The sequence below is a fragment of the Hypanus sabinus genome, chromosome 9 (assembly GCF_030144855.1).
Source record: "Hypanus sabinus isolate sHypSab1 chromosome 9, sHypSab1.hap1, whole genome shotgun sequence".
Taxonomy (NCBI): Eukaryota; Metazoa; Chordata; class Chondrichthyes; order Myliobatiformes; family Dasyatidae; genus Hypanus; species Hypanus sabinus.
The window spans coordinates 134,030,345-134,037,621 of NC_082714.1; the positions used below are offsets into that span (position 1 = coordinate 134,030,345).

A 7,277-nucleotide genomic window follows, 5' to 3' on the forward strand; every position below is an offset into this window, starting at 1 on the left:
ACAAAACTTTGGAGACTTTAGCCAGTGACACTCTATTAAAGTCTCTGGTGATGATGGAGGCAGACTCTGGGTGTACAGTCTCCAGGGTGCTGGTCTCATACAGTTCCTTCAGAGCCAGGTTAGTATCAGCCTATGGTGGAATACACACAGCTCTGATAATAATAGCCATGAACTCCCGAGGCAGCCAGAAAGGTCTACACAGTAGCACAAGGTACTCCAGATCCAGGGAGCAAGAGGATTTGAGGGTATGCACATTCCAGGGAGAGGGGGTCCACACCAGGTATTGATGATGAAACATACCCCTTCTCCTCTACTCTTCCCAGAGAGGTTTTTAAGACCTGTCCAACCAGAACAGGGTGAACCTAGAGGGTTTGATGGTGTAATTCAGTATCTCCACCATCAGCCAGGTCTCCACAAAGCACAAGATGTTATAATTCTTTGTTTCCCATTGATAGGAGATTCTGGCTCTCAGTTCACTCAGCTTATTATTTAAGGATTAAAATTTAGCCAGGAGTATGCTAGGGAGCAGCAGCTGATTAGCACATTGTCTTAGCCTTATTAGGACGCGGGCCCTTCTCCCTCGCCTCCAGTGCTGCTTCTGAGGCTAGTGACGGTGTAATAAATGAGCTTCCCATGGATTGGGTAAGCAAGGGTTCCCAGTGTAGAAAAGGCAGCACATTGTGGTAAATGCTGTCTTGCTGATATTCAGAAGAGTCGGTCTATCATATCTAACATGACTATCAGTTTCTTGAACATGAAATGTAAAGGAAATTGCAGAAGTTGACAGTACACTGTAAAGTTGGTACAGAGCTCACAACATGGCTGCTGTACGTGGCACCATCTTGTAAGAACCCTCTTCCCCTCCATCATATTCCTGAATAGTTCATGAACACATTTGCTATTTTTCAGTTCCTGTGCAATGTTCCCTCCATACCAGACAGTAATGCAACCAGTTCGAATGCTCTCCACAGTACATATAACCATACAACAATTACAGCACTGAAATAGGCCATTACATCTATAAAAATTGTCTTTGGTGCATACCAAGTCTTCTCAAAGTCCTAATGAAATACAGATGCTGCGTGCTTTCTTTACAATTGCATTGATATGTTGGGCCCAAAATAGATCTTTCAGATGTTGACAACCAGAAACCTGAAACAGCCATCTTTTCCATTGCTGATCCCTCAATGAGGACTGGTCTGTTTCCTTAACTCACCCTTCCTGAAGTCTACAATCAATTCCATGGTCTTACTGACAGAGTGCAAAGTTGTTGCTGTGATACCACTCAACCAGTTGATCTATCTCACTCGTGTACATGTCCTCATTACTATTTGAAATTCTGCCTACAAGTTGCGTAGTCAGCAAATTTATAGACAACATTTGAGTTCTGTATAGCCACACAGTCATGGGTGTAGAGAGTACAGCAATGGGCTAAGCACACATTTTTGAGGTGCACCGGTGTTGACTGTCAACAAAGAGGAGTTATTTCTGATCTGCACAGACTGGTCTCCCAGTGAGGAAGTCAAGAATCCAGTTACAGAGACCTTGGCTTTAGAGCTTGTTGTTTAGAACTGAGGGCAAGATAGTGTTGTATACTAAGTTGTAGTCAATAAGCAGTAGGTATGACTATTTGTCCAAATGATCCAAGACTAAAAAAGAGAACCAGTGAGATTGTATCTGCTGTGGACCGATGATGATGATAAGCAAATTGCAGCAGGTCCAGGTCCTTGCTTAGTCAGAAATTTATTCTAGCTATGACCAACCTCTCAAGGTACTTCATCACAGTAGATGTGAGAGCCACCAGGCAGTAGTTGTTGAGGCAGCTCACTCTTTTCTTTTTGATCAGTGCTATGCTTGTTACCCTTTTGAAGAATATGGGAACCAATGACTGCAGTAGTGAGATTGAAGATGTCCTTAAACACTCCCGCCCTCCCGCCAATTGGTTTACACGTGTTTTCAGAACCCTACCAGATGCATCATCAAGCCCTTGCGAGGGCTCAGCTTCTTGAAGATACTCTGATATCAGCTTGCATGATAAAGATCATAGTGTCATCAGATGCTGCAGGGATTTGAGATGTAGCTTTCTCTTCTTTCAACGTGTGCATAAAAGGTGTTATCAACAAAAAAAAACTTAGTCCTATCCTTGGAGACTTGCATCTTCCCTTACACCATAGATCATTTGATCCAACAAGTCTAGATTGGCTTTTAGAGCAATTCTATTAATCAATGATTTTTCAGTAACTAATTCTCCTCATGTGGCTATTAAATCCACAAATTCCATCATCGCCCATCTACACTAGGGGCAATTTACATTTAACAATCAACAGTAGACAATTAACCTTCCTACATTGGCAGGTGTACAAAATTTGGAGCACTTGGGATGATCTACAGGGTCACAGGTGGACAATGTACAAACCACACAAAGACAGCACTGGAAGTCAAGACTACGCTACAGCTGATGCAGCAGCTTTTCCTGTTGTGTTACTGCTCTGCCCCCAGTTTCCCCAGTTCTGGATTGACAGTTAGAAGAAAGATTCAGTATCGACATCATATAAATTGAACTACAAATGTCTATGAGATTACTCTGATATCACCTAGAATAGACTAATCCTGCACAATCTCTCTTCATAAATAATCTCACCACCTCAGAAATTAATCCACTAAATCTATACTTAGTACAGAAATATCCTTTCTTGGATAGCAAGCCATAAACTGCAGAGTATTCCAGATGCGAATTCAAGGATTGCAGTAGTTGAAGTCTTCTATTACAAACTCTTAGTAATAAAGGTCAAAATATAATATGGTTTCCCAATTTCTAGTTGTACTGGTGTAAATTATTTAGATCTTAGCAGTGTCACAACTTCTGTCAGTATTTGTTCATTTCTCACTGGTTAAAGAATATTACTTTGGCATTTTCTTATCAAAATGGATGACCCAATTTTCATATCACTTTCCTACCACCTAGCTTTCAGTTTCCCCATAGATTACCTCACTGAAAGCTTGTGTTAATGAACAAAAACACTTCCCATGGTAGTTATTTGGAGAAAGTGGTCAGACTTTATTCCCCTTCAAAATATAGCAAAAGCCACCAAAAAACATTTAAGCAAACTTTATGACTTGATAAAATGCTAAGGGAAACTATCAAATACTAAAATATATACATGGAAAAAATATTTATTCAGGAAGTTTAAGCTGTCAAAACTTTATTCAGAGATTTAAGACAAAAGGGCAACAGTCATTACTACTGCACTGATAGTGGTCTGCACTCTAGCCATAGAAAGATATGAGCTCTAATCCTGGACAATTAATGTGTGAATCACGACACAAAAACATGTCCATAATGCTAATAAATAACTCTTTTATAACAAGACTTTAAAATTCAGGCTTTTAAAAAAAACAAGAGCAACTACGAAGTTGAAATTTAAGCTATGAACAACTACTACATTAAATGCCTGTTGAAAAAGTATTGCACAGTTAACACATTTTTAAGATTGTTAGCAATTACCTGCCATGTTTTCAAGATTGTCAACATAAAAATCCCAAATTCTCTCCTTTTGGTCCCCCAAAAAAGGGAAAAAAAATCACAACGGTATTGCAAAGGTTATAATATACACAGGTTTATTGAAGCAAGTAGCATACAATATACACCAGCTTCTCAGAAATTTTGAAATCATGATCATTTACAATTTTACTGTGGCACTATTAACCTAAAGATGTTTTTCACAGCATCATGTTTGATTTAGTTAGCAAATGCTGATTAACTTTATAAAGCAACAGTTAACAGCAACATTAAAAGACCTAGAATTCAAATTGTTTGCCAAATTTCAAAATGTAATTATAGACACTATTACATAATAGCCTTATAATAGATTCATGTTTTGTTTAAAACCATTAATCGTGAAAAATCTTGTGCAAAATGTACATTCCTTATTAGTAACTGTGCAAATTTTGATGCCTGAGGAAGATGTTCCTAGTTCTATCAGTTTGTTTCAGTTTTAATGTATGTCCACCAATAATACTTATTTCAGTTCCACAGAACAGATAAAGCCTTCCAAGGTCATTATGCTTTGTGATACTCAAGAAGAAATGGACAAATTTTGGATGTCATGAAATAAGACAATTATAAAGATGATCAAAGATGATCAATTATAAAGATGGAAAAATGAAGTTAGTAAAATTTTCTACATTAGTGGCAAGATGCAGTTGCTGATAATTGCCTTGGTAGTCCAGTTAGATTTGATGGCATTTGCTTCACACCCTAGAAACCTGATATTCAAGGAACCAGTCCAGTTACTCTTTACCAATTGCAAGACATTTTTCTAAGGCAAGAACTCAGCTATAAAACTCTAGGTGTGGTCTCAAATTCTCTTTGTATATCTAACATTTCAATATCTACCAAGGTACATGACCTCACGTTTTTCATATTAAATGCAATGCATCATGCTTTTGGTCATCTAATATCCTTTTAAAGCTTCTTGTAACCTCCTCATAATTGCCTATTTTCCTATCAGCAAACATTGAAATCTTTGATAATCAATTCATTCACCTAAATCACTGATGAGGATTGTGTACATAAATAGATACAAATTTTATGTTAGTCACATATTAATCTTGAAAACAATTAAAACAATACAGTTAGAACATCACTGAGAACCCATGCCTGTCTAAAGGCAACAGGCACAGTTTTAAGTTGAGGGGTAAGATTTAAAGGGGACATGAGGGATAACTTTTTCCACAATGAGTGATGAGTATGGGTAAAATCAGCTACCGTAAGACTTAGTAGATGCAGATACAGTTACATATTTAAAAGACAGTTGGACAGGCACATGGACAGAGTGTTTTAGTCCAAATGCAAGCAAATGAGACAAGCTCAGGTAGGCAAACTCATTTGGCATGGTCAATTTGAGCCAAAAGGTCCAGCTCCATACGGTATAACTTGGCTTTGTTCAAAACCACACTGAAACACAACTACTGATAGATGAACAGGCAGAGAAGCTTCATGAGAGATACTGACAAGCTATGTGAGTGGGCAAAATGGCAGATGATGTACCATGTAGAAACATAAAGGTATCCATTCCAGTGAGAAAAACTCAAGGCATGGCATTTTTTTTTAAATGGCAAAAGATTGGGAACTGTGTTCACTGGGACCAGAGTGTATTTGTAGACAAGTTATTGAAAGCTGACATGTGGCTGCAGTTGGCAGTTCCTGACCCATTAAGCTTCACTTTTATATTTTTTCTGGCTAATTGATTTTTGTCAACATAGTTAGAGGTTAAGAATTCAAGAGCAATGATGCCTAATTAAAATTATTTAGGCCTTGGTGTGACTAGGAGGATTGTGCACAATTTTAGCTTTATCCAAGGAGGGCTCTAGAGAAGGTGTAATAGAGATTCAGGAGACTGGATTCTGGGACAGTACGACTGTCAGCTGGATAAAGATTTGAATAAACTCAGCACCTTTCCTTTAGAATTTAAAGAGAGGCTGCTCCCTTGAAATGTAAAATTCTTAGTTTGGCAGGACACACAAGGAGAAGGTATTCTGCTTGGCTGAAGTGTCTAGAACCAGGGTTACAATCTCAAAGGGGCATCCACTTAGGTCTAAATGAAACGTCAGTTTACCATTGATCTTTGGCGTTCTCTGCCCCAGAGGACTTAGAAGATCTAGTCAAAGTTAATTTACAGATCATTGGGTACTAGAGAACTCAAAGTATAGGGAGATAGCATTGCCTACTCAATGGCAAAGCAGACACAATGTGTAAAACATTCAGTTGCGACATTTGATGCTTCAATAACGGCAAATTTATGCGCAATCCTTAAGCATTACAACACAAAACCTGTTGAACCTGTTGCTTCAACTCAGTAACACATTTACATGTCGCAACTAAAGTTTAAAATATCTGCCATCTAGCGCAAATTTAATACAAGTTGTAACACCACTATTTCTCGATGCATTGACATACATCTTTTATGCTAACATGAACAAGCAACTTAACGTTTTAGACCATTTCCCGCGTCATAATCTAGAAAGCATTGAAGGCATATTATGCTCCTATCCTAAATATAAATAGAGCAAAATATTTAAACTGGTATTTATATCTGTTACTGTATAACAGTAATTGAGAGCTTTCTGACATCCTTTAACGCAATAAATAATTCCTGAAAACTAGGGCTGCTAAGAAAACCTGTCATGCTTCATAGATCATTACAGAGCGTATGATGAAAAACAACTCATTCCCAGCCTCCCCCTCCCCAACCCAAACGGGATCCAGCAGGGATTACTCAGCTCCCTGATGTTCGCTTTGCAGAAATAAGGAGTACCGACTCATACGATTGCTGACGCAGTTCCATCGTTATTATTTGAATTTTCTCACCAATGTAACAGAATAATGACATCACAAACAATTTGAAATTGCCAAGTGCCGACAGCAACCTAATTCATGCCTGAGGACAGTGGCAGATTGCATTTTTCTTCCCTGGTTATGCGAATGCATGAAAAAAAATCTGCAATGCTGCTGCTGCGTTTGATCGAAACCCTGGGGCTTCCCATTCAAAGAGCCTATGACATCTAACCGCGGCGATCTCCGCTACTTCCCCATAATCAACGCCCAGTAATGAGATACACTGGAAAATAAGGTGGGTAATCCTCATTCACCCCACCCAAGTAGGAGACACTAAGCGAATTAAATCCTTTCCAAATCCACCGAGCGCTTCAGATTTGTAGCGCTGTCTGCGACAGTGGATCAGACTCAACGCCATCATGCATGGCCGAGACCGCGCATTAAATACCGGTACAAGGACAAGGCGACAGCTGCAAGGAGCGCGCCGAGGGGAACATTCACTGCCGCCTCACCTGCTCTACGTCCTCTTCTCTGGCTAACTGGTCTTCGTCAACCGCTCACGACATGAAACACATCGGGAAGGTTCCAGTCAGCACTTCACTTTCGCACGGCGTCGCCTCCACTTCCTCTTTCCTCCCCTCGCCCCTCCCCTGACACGCGCGCGCCGGCAAGCGCGCACCCAGCGGCCCGGGCGCGCTCCCCGCTGAGGGAGGAGGCCGTGCGAGAAATCTCGCGTGCGCCGCACCTTGGGGATGAGAACCGCCGACCGTTGAGTCAGAGGAAAAGAGCGCCGAACCAATCAGGCCGGCTCCGGGCCACTCACGCATGTGCAGTAGCGCTCTTTCAAACCAGCCCCTCTTCTCACTGATGTGGGGGGGAAGGGAGGTCTGTAATTTATGAGAGTCGGGGAGGCAGGATGATTGACAGTCTAATTCACCAA

General features: G+C 40.3%; 1 protein-coding gene across 1 annotated transcript in view; it reads right to left on the minus strand.

Annotated features, from left to right (window-relative positions):
• LOC132399827 (dnaJ homolog subfamily C member 5) overlaps window positions 1–7,264 on the minus strand; it is a 49,245-nt gene extending 41,981 nt beyond the window's left edge. Inside the window, exon 1 of the mRNA XM_059980629.1 lies at window positions 6,850–7,264. The gene's annotated coding sequence lies outside the window, so the exon portion shown is untranslated. The remainder of the gene's footprint in view (window positions 1–6,849) is intronic.
• Window positions 7,265–7,277: the final 13 nt, after the last annotated feature.